This window comes from Melozone crissalis, unplaced genomic scaffold (genome assembly GCF_028551555.1).
Source record: "Melozone crissalis strain CALT ecotype California unplaced genomic scaffold, PUWL_Pcris_2 ptg000056l_1, whole genome shotgun sequence".
NCBI classification, from domain to species: domain Eukaryota; kingdom Metazoa; phylum Chordata; class Aves; order Passeriformes; family Passerellidae; genus Melozone; species Melozone crissalis.
This window is the reverse complement of record NW_026535834.1, coordinates 255032-269335: the sequence shown is the minus strand read 5'-3', so window position 1 is coordinate 269335 and position 14304 is coordinate 255032. Positions and strand designations below refer to the sequence as shown.

General features: G+C 45.0%; 1 protein-coding gene across 6 annotated transcripts in view; it reads right to left on the bottom strand.

Moving 5' to 3' along the window:
- Positions 1-12892, bottom strand: part of TRAF3 (TNF receptor associated factor 3) — a 69882-nt gene extending 56990 nt beyond the window's left edge. For all 6 annotated transcript variants that reach the window (XR_008483775.1, XM_054286929.1, XM_054286933.1 and 3 more), the window contains exons 1-3: positions 12867-12892; positions 12492-12626; positions 11835-11890 (exon numbers count right to left, since the gene is read on the bottom strand). The gene's annotated coding sequence lies outside the window, so the exon portion shown is untranslated. The remainder of the gene's footprint in view (positions 1-11834; positions 11891-12491; positions 12627-12866) is intronic.
- Positions 12893-14304: the final 1412 nt, after the last annotated feature.

The following is a 14304-nucleotide window of genomic DNA, read 5'->3' as shown; positions in this document are numbered from 1 at the left end:
TTATGGAGAAAGACAAAAAAAAGCACATGCAGAACAGAAAACAAAGGATGCTCCTTTCTGTTATCTGCTGATGCACCCATTTATCTGAAGACCTAAATTCTATGCCTGCAACACACAGACCAAGACCAGCAATGCTGCTGCACTGCTCAAGTAAAAAGCAATATGTGGTAATTACCAAAGCATTCTCTTGGGTGCTCAGCACAGTTCCCCATGTGTCCATCAGCTCACACAGAGAGCAAACAGCAGCACAGCTGTTTCCTGGGGCAGTGAACACTGCTCCTCACCTGCAACCAGCCTCTTCTGGCCAGTCTCGACAGTGCTGTACTTACATGGACTTCACCATCTTTACCCACACATGGATGTAAGCCCTCATCCCCCATGAACTGGCAGGCTGCACTCCTGATTGGCCTCACTAAAAAACTACAGCCAGAAAAATACTGGCGTTGTGGATCTGCCTCAGGTCTTCCACTCAAATCTCAAGAGCAAGCACAGCTCTTCCTACAATGCTAAACATCTGGAAATCATGCTGGAGCAAGCTTAATCTGCTACTTTGCAAGATGGCCCTGTTGAGTTCAGAACCCTTGGAGCTACTCTTATAAGCTAAGGTAGCACCATAAAACCCATTGCCTCGATTCAGAGAGGAACATAATGGCAGAGAAGCTTCAGTAATTCTTTGCTAATGCTGTATCTCCACATGGTACAGGGAAGAATCTCAGAACAGTAATCTGAAACAAAAACACTCCCAGTGCAAATTAGTAAAAAAACTCCAAACAAAACAAAATAACCACACAAGAAATAAAATACTATATAAAAAAAACTAGAGCAGAGATAAAGGATGAATTAGAAAAAGAAATCCTTGCAGCAGCAACAAACAGCTGTGTTCCAGCCTGTAGAACAGCCCCTGCTCTAGGCCTCTGGCAAATGAGAAAAAGGAGATGATGAAAGCAGGCCAAACACCACTCCACACCTGAAAGACTCTTAATTCTGTAATGGAGACTTGTGTCTTTCTACAGTGCTCTGCCTGCAGACTAAGTGCCCTGTGTGGCACATTGGCCCCTCAGACATCACACCTCCAGTCCAACTACCCCCAAGTCTGAGTACACACTGGAGACATCCCTGACGCCTTCTGTGTTTAGGCAGCCACCAGAAACAATTACATCTGGGCAGACTGCAGGCAGTGGTCACTGGTTTAACATGTGAACACTCCAACATCTATTTCCCCCAGACATTTCTCCCTCATTCAGTATCGGCAGCAGATCAGTTCTATCAGTTAACGTAATGCTGAAAATTCACCAACCTCATTTCAATTCTCACACTGCCTGCTCTTCCAAAGTCAGTTTGGATTGTCTGACTAGTTCTGCCACAGTCACAGCAAAGCTGTGGTACTGTCAAAGAGGACTGACTGACCACAGTATCTGCAGAAAGAATGACCCCAAGCCACCGCTTACCCTAGTTAGTGAGAACAGATTAATAGCCTACATCATCTTAGAACAATGGAAGCTGAACTCTTCTGTATTAATTTACAGCCATTGTACACTAGCTTCTTTACTCCTGCAGTGAACATCTGGATAAGTAAGGCAGCTGTAGGGAAACACCATCTCCAAAGTCACTTGTATCCGAACATTAAAACTTTCTTAAAAATATTTCTATTTACAGGAAAATGAGTAGAGACCAGAAGAACAGAGAGACATCAGTTAAAGGAATGCATCATATGGGCTCAGGGAGCTCCAACAGGGAATAAGGCCATACAGAAATGTTACTAAAACACTCACTAAATGCTCTTGTTTCTATCTTACTCAATGTATGTAACACTTGGTAATAGGCTCTGGTGCTTCAGCCCTGGTAACTGACTACAACATCAAGATATTGGTACATCCTTATTTGGCCTTCCCACCTCTTCCTTGAAATTTACTATGCTTGCAGTACTGAAAAAAAACCCAAAAAACAAAAGAGGACAAAACCAAACCCAAACCTAAAGTCTTGACAAAATCATGGTTTACAGTTCACTTCACAATACCATATAGCATAGAACTCATGTTCAGCAGTGATTTAAACTAGGTTTAAAGTGAGTTCCAGTACTCTGCAGCTCTGGGCTGACTCTGAGTGAGGAAGATACATGATTTCATTTTGGTGTCAGTAACAGCATCAAACCTGACACATTTCATCTAGTCTTAACATCAGGCTCTAGCTTTTCATTTAATAACTCGGGACAGCCATTCATATTTATTATCAAGAGCTTTCCTGCACATCAATAAATTCTTGCCCAGGAGCATGGGACATGTAGTCATTTCTCAAAAGATAGCTGTGCAAATAAAATCCTTCATTAATGCAAAATCTCGTGTTTGATAATTTATTTACTTTTTTTTTAAAGCAGAAATATGCCATCCCACTCATTTTTGGTGGGTGTATCACAACCCTGCTCTTATCACTCCCCCTAGGCCTCCCCTCACTATCTTCTTCACCTGAAAAAAAACAAGACACAACCTCAATATACTACAGTATGTTGTCACTTCTTCTCTGTCCTGACCACATCCTTTCTGATCAACACGACAGTGGGATATGCTGCTGGATGCCATTTTGGCTGTAGGAGCAACAATTATTCCTCAATCTGGAGCAAAAAGCAGTGACAAATCCTGTTAAATTCCAAATCTTAGCCTGTAAACAGAGTCAGTCTCCTAACCACTTCAAACTCAAGGCAGGATGGAGGAAGCAAGGCTGGGTTTTGTTAATTTTTATGTATCTACTAAGACAGCGCAGAATACTATTAGCCTTCTCTCCATACACCATCCTGGACAATGTCAGAATCAAGGCATTCTATTCAAGCTGACCAAGCACAATTTTCTTCCTTCCTGATTGGTTTCCACCTCCAGCTTTGGCCTCACTCACCAAGCCAATCACGTAACCAAGGAATGACAAGTTCACATTTGATACGACGTCGTATGGCTGGATATCACAGCTGCTATCTTCTAATTGCCCCTTTAAGGGTCATCATTAGCCAGCTCTAAGTTATTATTAGCAAACTGATAAAACACTAATGGCCAAGTTCTCTCACACAACAATTTGTCCATTTTCCACTTATCATACTGAGTTATTCCAAAATAAATGATTAAGAAGAATCATCCCCCTGCCTATTACTTGAACCTGTTATATTAGTTAGTTATTGTTATATTTTGAGGAACTAACAGCATCTGACAATCACACATTTTAATCCTGGCCAAGGTTAGAAAGCCAACCAAGATTTTTGCAAATTTCTCTATTTCCCTTTGAAAACAGAAAGAGAGCATGTAACACCCACTGGCTCTCTCACACCACTTCAACAGCTGTTAAACTCAGGTCAAGACTGTTAAGCTAGGCTTCCAGCTGCTAGATCTGAAATTATTTAAACTTTCTAATTCTAAGAAGTGGATTTTTGCTATGCTACATCTTCTTCAAAAGAAAGAAAATAGGATTAGTCTCAGTTTCTCATGAAAAAATGCATCTCTTGCATTTCTTGCTCAGTGCTTTTTAATGCTACTGAACTTTTTTTGCTAGCTGGTTATAGTTACCTTGATTCTGTAAATCACACTAAAAATACTTCTACCTGTAATGAAAAGAGAACCTATTGTGACTACTTGATTGCTCTTGGCCAACACCATTTCTAAAAATTAGGTTTGGGGTTTTTTTCTACTTACAGCCCTGTGGTGTGGGAGAATTCACAGACCTCAGCAACCTCATTCTGCTATCTTTGAAGCAATCCTACCAGCAAGGAGTACTGAACAAATTCACTTTTAATTTAGTTTGTATCTCAGCTCTAACTACTGCAGAGAGAGTCAAGGGTCTAATCACAGGGGACAAGGGTCTAATTCCAGATGCCAAGTCCTGTGTAGAACTGGCAGATAGAGTTTAGCCATATCTCAATTTTTGAGCATCAACTTCACACCACAGGGGACAACCTACAGCATTTAAGATGGTACTCAGTGCCTCTGTGTGCAGGCACCCTCTTTGTTCCCTTAGGTTTTTCCAAAGTCAGTAGTCAGTCAGGGCTTAAGCAAAGAAATACCATCATGATGTGTTTAAGTTACAACACAGCTCTTTCAAATGAAATGCTAGTAGACAGGGTAAAGGAGATCATAGGAACTCAAAAGATTCACAAGAGCGTTTTTGCTGTAATAGTCTAATTAATTTTGGGATTTTAAAATCAAATATTTCTTGAGACTGCAGTTCTTTAATGCTACAGTACCCTCATCTACATGGCAGCAGGGTATGAACATAATGGAGTCAACACTTGCACAGATGAGAGCTACAACAGAGGCAGCTGCTAAAATCTAAATCACCCACACAAAAAGCATATGATTGATTCCTTCCATACCTCCTTCCCATGATGACAGCCTGTCTTTTTGGTATTTTATCTAATCACTTCAAACTGAAAAAACCTATACCTTAGCAAGTATTCCTGCCTTTGAAAAGTGTATTTTAACAAAGAGAAGACCTTAAAAAGAAAAATACAGACATGGAAATAGTTCTAGGCAGAAGCCTGCTTCTATTGAGTATATAAATATTTCAATCCCAGCAGCACCACCTAATGGAGAGCTCACCAGTTTTCCCCCTTCTTTAACATGACAAATATTTGAGTTTGGAGGTGTTAAAAACTGGTACTTTAGCACATGGCCTAATTATTACCCTATAAAATCTGACTAGCTACAAGAGAAGCCAAACCATTTCTCCATAGACAATCATGGTCCTTTTTTCTGCACACATCCACATTACATTCATACAGAAATTTCTTAAGTACACAAGACCTTTGTTTAACCAGGAGATAAGATTTTAGGATGATTTTAGTTCGAAACTTATAAAAAACCCCCAAACAACAATAACTGTGCAGCAATTCCAGCTACCTTAGGCATGTTCCAACTTGCCCTCAGAAAGGAAAACAGAAATGTCACTACCTCTGAAGTGTACAGAACACTGACAAACCCCAACCTAAAATGGTGTTATGAAGTTATGCGTTCCCAGATATCTTCAGGCTGCAATCCTGCTACAAAACACCCTATGGGAGATGTGCAGCAATTTACTGTAAGCATCATAAAGTGTGCAGCATGATGCCTGCTGTAAACATCCATCATTTATCTCTTGCCAACAGACATGACAGAACTTATGTATAACTGGACACATAAGAAGTCAGTTTTTCTTCAATGCCTTTTGTTCTCCATGTTCATTATATAACTCACAACACTGTAAGTAAGGGTTCAACTGCATTGAACTTTTCCAATTAACTCAGCACATGGACACTTGTTCTGGAATAAATGCCTTTTTATGTATGGCACAGAGGACTTTCAAAGTCTGTCTGCCCAAGCTCATCTCAAAAGAGTCAACTAATATACTGAGAGTTCATATTACAAAAAAAACAAAACAAAACAAAAAAAAAAAACAAACAAAAACACCACCAAAATCTTAGTCATTAATTCTGCAAAATTATAGCATCATACTTTGGCTACATGTACTAAAAGCTTTATTTACACAAACAGGATAATTCCAAGCTTCTTCCTCATTTATTTTGAGAGCGTCTCCTCTGCAAAATACACAGAATGCAGTGGGTAGATATTTATTTGCTTGTCCTAAATCTGTCTTTAGAAAGCAAACAAAAGCACACATAAAACCAACCAAACAAAAAAACCCCGACACAACAACAACAAAAAAATACCAAACATCAACCAAACCACACAAACTACCAAAAGAGTGAATTCCCCAAAACTCCCTCAAGATGTTACTGGCTAAAATACTGAAAGTTGCATGTCTAAACAATCCTTTTCAAAATGAAAGTGCAGTTCTCAGGAATTTGCAAGAAGGAAAGAGGAATAGGGGAAATTTATGGTGCCAACTAGTGAAAAATATCTGATGAAATTCAATACTCAAATAATAATAAACTTGTTTTATCTTCCTAGACATTGCAAGAGCATTCTTCTGTCCATGCTGAAAACCAAACTGCTACAGAAACCACCTGCCAAACAGTATGAGCAACACAACAGCAAAATCTACTAGCTGAACTACAGCAGAGGATTCATTGGCATTTCCATCACATATTGACACCATGGGTGAGTAGTGAGATGTATTTGCTAATCTGAACTATAGCATGCTCAGGTTCTGTAGATAGAAACATGATTCAGCTCCTGACAGAGAACAGGATACTACTGACTTCAAGGGATACTGCATGCCATTAATTTCAAATGAAGTTAGCACAAATCCTTTATTCCCTGCTCCCCACCAAAATACTAAATTGGAGAATGCAATGAAAATACTACTGCATCAAAGGGTTCCAAAACTGCTAGAGAGGCACACATGCAACTCAGCAGTCTTCATTTATTTAGGTATTCAACCTCCTCCTACTCAAACTACCAAATAGCAACATTTTGAGAACATGGCATTTTACAACCACACGGACTTTTACCTTTATCTACTGAATAAAGAACTGGTATCCTAACCAAATTCAACCACAACAGCTGGAATGATAGAAACATTCCCAAGCACAACATCCTTGAGGTGAACAGAAGGCAGTGCAAAGGATGGAATAAGAGCAAGTGTAGAATCACAGGCACAGGTACTTCAGACAACAGCGGGGTACACTGCAGTGTATCTTTGGTGACCTGGAAGAGAAGAGTATGTTAATTCATCTGGAGTGGGAGGTGGGGCAGAGAGGGAATCACAGAAGCAGGTGGCTACAGAGAGGTCAAAGAAAAGTGGATTCTGCAGACAGAAATTATTTGCCAGAGTGTGAAAATAGGTACAATCCTGGAAACAGGTACTTCAAGAAAAAAAAGAATTACCTAAATGGAAGTAAAGGGGAGACTGCAGTTACTTTACTCAAGTGCAAGGACAAAACCACCTTGGAATAAAAGTCATCCACTAGCAACTCCAAAATTGCGAGAAATCTGATTGAAAGCAGGTCAAAATAAGTCACTTCCAAGAATCAGAAGGACCAGCTGGAGAAATTAGGAGCATTTATACAGTTTGGAAAAACATGATGGAAGAGAAGCACAGCATGGACAAGAGCAATCCATTGGAAACTGAAGAGCTTAAATGCAGGAAGAGGAGTCACTTGGGATGGTTTGAAGGAGATTGAAACAAGGACAAGTTAAATGAAAATTATGAAGTTATACTTCCTGTGCAAAAATCAAGACTTACATCTGCGAGTCATTAATTTACAAGCCTCAACACACCAACCAACCCACTCTCACAAGGTTCCTCTCTGTGTAAAGACACAGAGTGGGCACAGTCAATCTGGTGCAGCACACAAGATCTTCATTATAAAAACCTCTAATAATTGCTCTAATTATCTCTTTCTCTCTCGAACATACAGAGATGAGGTTACAAAACAAAATCCATTCACATTGTTAAAATTTGGTTTATGAGCTGAGCTTTGCTGTTACAAAGTGGCACAAGTACCATGCAAGCTGGCTCCATAAAATAAGTAAAAAAAATGATATTTTTCTAGAACATTCAAAGGAGAAAGCCAGAAACAAGTACAAACATGGGAACAACTACCACTGAACAAATTCTGTCCTGTACACTCAGCCTCAGAGAGCAGCGCATGCTTGCTGTGGGCATCAATGGAAGAGCACAGCAAGAACTGCTTCCTGTGCCACGATGCTGACGGTGCAGGATGGCACAGCTCTGCAGAGAGCCAGGGCTGGATGCCTCCACTCAGCACTTGCAATTCACTCACTTTATCAACAGATGACGCTTGCACTGCCCTGCTGGGTCTCAGCACCTCATCATTTTTATGTCCTCAGATCATAGGAAAGTACCGCTATTCCCATGTTATTACAGACTGGGAAAATGGTCTGTGTATGGAGCAAGAAGCTAAACACAAAACAAGCCACTAGCTGCAGCAAAGCTATTTTGAGAACCCCAGCTCTGAAAATAACTACCACCTAAACCTGCACAACACCCAGGTTTCTCTTTTCTTTCCCAGCACATGTTCCACACTTAAGAAAACATCCTGACAAGGTTGATAACCTCAGGAAGAGCAGCAAGTTCAAATGCATGAGAAAACAATAAACAAAATAGTGGATGAAGCATCAGCAGACTAAGTCTTTACTCATCCTGCTAATCCTAACAAAAGTCCTAACCACTTGACTGAGACATCATGCTTCCTCTCACTCTGTTTCTTAGGCACACTGAGTTTTGATTTTTCCTGGCATGGCAAAAAGCTTCAAGAGAAGGAAGTGACACTACTCTCAACTGGCCTGTGGTTTGATGATGAGAATGCTCCCCAGGGAAGTAGGAAACTTGGACTGGAATCCCCCTTCTGCCCCTGGGACTAGGACATGATGTCACATCACTCAGCACTTCAACATCAAAGCCCCTTGCTGGTCTGGCCCTGACTGGAAGGCTTAGGACACACATCTGCAGGAATGCCAGAAAGCCCAAGCCCAGCCTCCGGGTCTCCTGGTTTGACACTGGCACCTGCAGAGGATCATCTTCTCTTTCTCGATAGATGTCAAAGCTTGCAGGAACAAAGTGGCAGCCAGGAAGGCACTTATCTTACACTAGCATCTACAACACACTTTTCAAGACAGATGAAATCCAAATTACTTGTTTTCCTAGACACTTAAGAAAGCTGTAAAGACTCATGGCATTTTGAGCTTGTCTTCCATGTACATACCTTATCTACAAAAATATGTTTACCACATTAATGCAGAAACCAAAACATGAGACAAAAGTCCAGTATTACTCCAAATGTTAAATTTTTCTAATTACGAGCTACCATACAGTCATCATTAAAACATGTAAAATGGAAGATTCATGACTTCTTTCACAAATATTTTTTGAAAAGCGTTAACTATTTGTGCATGAAAAGATTCACTTCAGAGCATTTAAATTACTACAGAATTAGTAGCAATCATGGCAAATAATCTACAGAATGTTTCCTCTACACATCAAAGAAAACTATTTTACAAATCAACATTGTATGAAACTATATAAAATAATACCAGAACTATGAAATATTCCAACTTAAGGCATTCCTGCTATGCCCACTGAGGTTCTAATGCCTGCAACCAGCAAAAATTCAAATCTTGATGTCCAAGGACACAACACCCCAAATTTCAGTAGAAGGAGCGAACAGGGGATGGAATCCATCACACACACACAATACTGAACTCCTGCACACACAAACATGTTGAGACTTTGCTTCCCAGGCTGCCTTGACTGGATGAACAGCAGAACTTGAAATTCTACTGAAATCACATTTTATACATGCAGAGCAAACCAGCGGGGAAGAACAACAGCATGGAAATCAAAGGCTTAACATTTTTTGGGGGGTGGAGAGGATTACTGACCTACAGTTGTTGTATATAATTTTAGAGCCACTCGCCCTGTTAACCCAGTTACAAAGCCAACACTCAGTAGCAATTTGAAGTCACAGTGGCAATGATATTTTTCCCTGAAGGCTCCAGAAGAGAAGATCTACATGAAGAAAACAAACACCCCTCCAAAGACTATGTAAATACCTCTCCCACTCACATATGGAATTCTCAATAACAAATCACCTTTTGCTTCATTTTCTCCTTAAGTTCTAAGATGTTTCCAGTGGATACTTTCCTTACTTCCTTTAGGTATCCTGAGAGCTTTTTTGCATTTATTTCATTTTCTCTTCTTTCTCTTTACAAAAAGAGAGAGAGAACATATCTTCCTACACTGTGGGCACCTAATGATTCCTTTTTCTCCCAATTCTCTAGTCCCTCCTCCTGCCATAAGAAAAAAGACCGAAAAAAATTGAAACATTTGTGATTTGTCAAAACTAAATATACTCACCTTAAATTATCCATTTATGAGGGCATGGAATTCCAGCAGGCAGAATGGGAAACCAGTTATATTCTCTCTGCCAGCCCTTTACTACTGGAGTTTCTACAGCACCATTTCACCACCACAGGTTAAAAAGTTTAAGATAAAACCTGGTGCAAGTACAGCACTCCCTCTTGTGCTGTAATCACACCTTTATTCTGCTGCACAAAACCACACAACTCTCCTTCCCTCGGCTTCTTTTCCCCATATTTCATTTTGAAATCTCCAATTTCTCCAACCACTTCAGGCGTTTGTAAGCCAAACACCAAAAAATCAAGGAGGTTTCAAATATAAGCATTCTATTCAGAAAGTCTCCACAGCTTAAAAAAAACAAACAAACACACACAAACTCAAGCCTTGGTAGTTCTTTAAAGGAACTGTGCACCAGTATACAGATACCAGAAACCAATGTCTAATGAGCAATCTTCACACATCATAAGATGCAGCACCTTCAACTAAGAAACACTATCATTATAAAGAAACTAATAAAATCCAGTAACTACATCATCTAAGAGATAAGAGATGAGAATGTTGTATTTTTACAATATCTATTCACACAAGGCCAGTTTAGGGTACTGGAGTAGATTTAAGTCATTCTTATTTTTAAATTGCCTTTTCATCTGAAGAAGAACTATGATCAGCTGCTTACCAATCAAAAATCAAGGCTTTTGGCTTTTTGTATTTTCAGCATTGCCATATCTACTAAAGAAAAGCTGGACTCTAGTACCAAGAAGCCATTCCTCTTCTCTCCTGAAGCATTCATTATGGACAAGAACAATGTAAAGACCTAAAATACAACACGATCCCAAGATCATTTAAAAGACAAACTGTGTTAACATGGACTAGTAAGACTTCATAAATAATCTTGGGTCACTGATGCATCAACAGTAAATATGCTTACACGATACTCAAATTCTCTGAACCCATGCAAGAATGGTTTCTCAAAATTGGTATCATCAAACTTAATTACAGGAGGAGTTCAGGAAAGCCTAAAGACTGAGTCATTTAGCACCCCCTTTGGATTAGAATTAATTTGCACTGATACTGAATGCACTTTATGATTCTATACTCTAGGTCCAGCTATTATTAGAAGCAACTCACCAAGTCATATTTCAGTAAAACACCTACCATTCTCGCGCTGGAACAACCCAACTTTTAAAACCCCCAAGTGCTGCCTGCCTGCAATGCCCAAGCTCATGATACATCAGTGTTTCCGTTACCAAGCTCTATGACAAGGGGTTTCCCAGTGCAGCCATAAAAAACTGATTCCGTCCAAATGTTCAAGTATTTCTCACCTTAAATTAATAGCCCTCTCCCTAATCACCACAAATAGTATTTAGATTTCAATCCATACGTGGTATGAGCCAATGGCTCTTTTAAAAGGACAACATGCAGTACATGGTATGGTCTCTCCAGGTCTGAACAACCATCAGTGCAGCCTTTTAATACAGGCTTCTAGGCAAGTCAATAGCCATTTTAAACGCAGATTTTTACTATTACCTACTTCAAATTATACTATTTCATTTGTCTGAGCTAGACGCTGCTAGTACACCTTCACATCATGCATTAAACTCTTTTCCAGTCTATGAATGCAAGTCCAGATTAGTGCTCAATAATGCTACGTGCATCCTATGGGACAAATCTGCAAGGAAAAATACACCGTTCTACTCAAGAAATAGAAAACACGTAAATTACAACATAAAGTACATAAGGCTCAGATTTCACAAGCTAGAGCAGTCACAGACCCAGAGACAGCATATTTCAAATTGTATCACTGGAACTTCCCACATTTTACTACTACAGAAACAGCAAAAGATGAAAGATGCCCTAATGCGTGGTAAAGATCCACGCGGAGGAGCACATACAGTCTGTCACGTCACACACAAGCTCTGATCGGCAGAACATGAGATTATGCCTCTTAACATTAATACAATTGCTCCTGTTTTTCTACTGGTAATTCAGATCTCAGGCACTCAAAAAGACACAAATAAATTAATACATAAATGCCTTACCTTCCTATTTTACAAGCCACTGCAGTTCTCAGATTATGAGTCAGTCATAGGTTAATCTGCAGAGGAATGACTCAGTATAAACTTTTAAACATTCATGATTTTTTTCGGACCTACAACACGGCGATTCATTCAACGCGCTAAAACGCGGCGTCGCGAATCAGCGCACGAAATGAATGGCGTGAAAACAAAACACTTTTCTTTCCGCTCGCGGCAGGCAGCCGGGGATAGCGCAGCGCCGGTGCAGGCAGGCAGACTTTGCGAAAATACAACTCCTGGAGCGCCGACGAGGGGCAGCTCCGGCGGCTCCGGGCGCAGCCCCATGGCCGGGGAGCGGCGGGGGCTCCGCCGCAGCGGCAGCCGGGGGGACGCGCAGCCGGGACCGCGCTCCGCGCCAGGCGCGGCGCTGCCGGCAATGCCCCTTTAAAGGCCGTCGGCCCGCCCCCAGCACTGCATATGGAGGGAGCCAGGAGCGAGCGAGCCTTCTGCATTCAAACGACACATCAAACGCCGCAAGCGCCGCCGCGGCTCCCGGCTCCGCTCCGGCCTCGCCTCCCTCCGCTCCCCACACAGGCACACGCACCGCGGGGAGCGGGGCAGAGAGCGACAGGAGCAGGGGAGGGAAGGGGGAGGCAGGAATAAGTAAGAGAAAAGGGGCACCTGCAAAGCCCTGGAGTGCGAGTGCGTCCGGGCAGGAGAGTCCGCGCCGCTCCGCCGCAGGCTGATCTATCCCCGGGCACCGGCCGCCGCCGAGGTCCCGGCACAGGCTGCGGGTGCAGCGCGCTCGGCCCCTGCCTGGCAGCAGATGCCCCGGTCAGCGCTCAGTGCCCCCGCCGGAGCGCCCCCGGCTCCCGCCGCCCGCCCGGCCCCGTCCCCCTGCCCGGAGCGCCCGAGCGCGGGCAGGCGAGCGCGGCCGGTGCCGGAGCCCCGCGCGGGAGCCGCCGCCACGGCGGCAGCGAAGCTCCCGCCCTCCCTCCTTCTCCTTCTCCGCCGCCCAGCCGAGCCGAGCCGAGCCGAGCCCCGCGGCCGCCCTACCTGCGAGCGTGTGCGGGGAGCGGGGCGGCGGGCGGCAGCTGGAGCCGGGCGAAGGCGACCGCCAGCCCGGCGGAAAGTCCCGACCGCTGTGCGCCGTCTCCCCCCGCCCCGCACTTCCTCTCCCGCCCGCTCGGGCTGGAAATCCCCGGCGAAGCCCGCTGCTCTCCCGGCTCCTCCCAATTACCGAGGGCGGGCCCGGCACAGCCGCTCAGCGCGCAGGCGGCAGCCGGGGGCCGGGCTTGCCCTGGCCGCTGGCCCCGGCTGCACCTGATGTTGCTGTCACCCCCTCCCGCGGGCACGACTCGGGCACAGGGGCCCCGCGCCCGGGGGAGGAGGCGCGGGCTGGGCTGCGGGGGACGGCGCGTCCCGCTCCGGGCCGGCGCGGTGCCGGCGGAGCCGTGGGGGCTCGGCCGGAGGGCGGGCACTGCTGCTGGGCACTGGGGGAAGGAAGAGCGCGGGGATGGCGCCGGGACGCGGGGCTCCGGGAGAGCCGCTCGCTTCCCCTGCCTATCCCGAGGGAGGTGCAGCAGCCCCGCTCAAAGAGGCGCCTCGAACACAACAGCGTTCATCAAACAAAGAAAATGCCACTGGGAGGAATGGGAGGGAGCGAAAACAGCAGTTGGGAGCGGGAGAAGGGTCTGGAAGAGATCAGGAGAGAGCAGCGAGCCCCCGGGACGGGCCGGTCGGGGCGCCCCGGCAGCGCCGGCCGTGGGTGCCAGCCCCGCGTCCCGGCGGCGGGCAGGGGGTGTGGGCTGTTCCCTGCCCGGCGCCCCGGGGCTGCGAGAAGGAATCGCGTCCCCTCCGCAGGCGGCCGGGGAAAGGGGCGGCGCTGGCAGCCCATAGAACCTGTCGCTCCCGGCCGCCAGGTGAAATAAATGCCTGCGTCGTGCTCCGCTAGCTCCGCAGCGTGTCCCGACCGGGGCATGTGTTCCGCCAGTACCGGCGGTCACGCTTTCACGCGGGGCACCGTTGGCTGTCGTGGTTCGTCGTGTTCCCGCCGCCTCACCGGGCTGCGGGCAGGGAGGGAGGGAGGGAGGGAAAGGAGGGAGGGGGAGAGGCGGCTCTGGCGCAGAAGCGGCGCGGGGGCTCGGCCGGAGCCGGGAATGCCCGGCCGGAGCTGGGAATGGGGGTTTAGCCGGACCCTTGGTCCGTGGTGGGCTGGAGGAGTTGCCCCACGGGGGCCTTCGGAGCCCTGAGTGCAGCGATGGGGCTGGCAGGCGGGAGAGCCGCAGCTCCAAGGAATGTGCAGAGCTGAACACGGAGAAATGTGTGGTGTTTGGCTAATTTCAGTGGGATGAGGTCACCGTCCTTTTTGGACGTTGTTTATCGAGGGATCACTAGGGAGGAACAGTTGGATGCGTGATCCTGAACGGACCAGCTTTGCGTCATAGTTGCCGCTTGCAGCATCTCCGCGCGTCCCGAAATCCATCCTGACCCT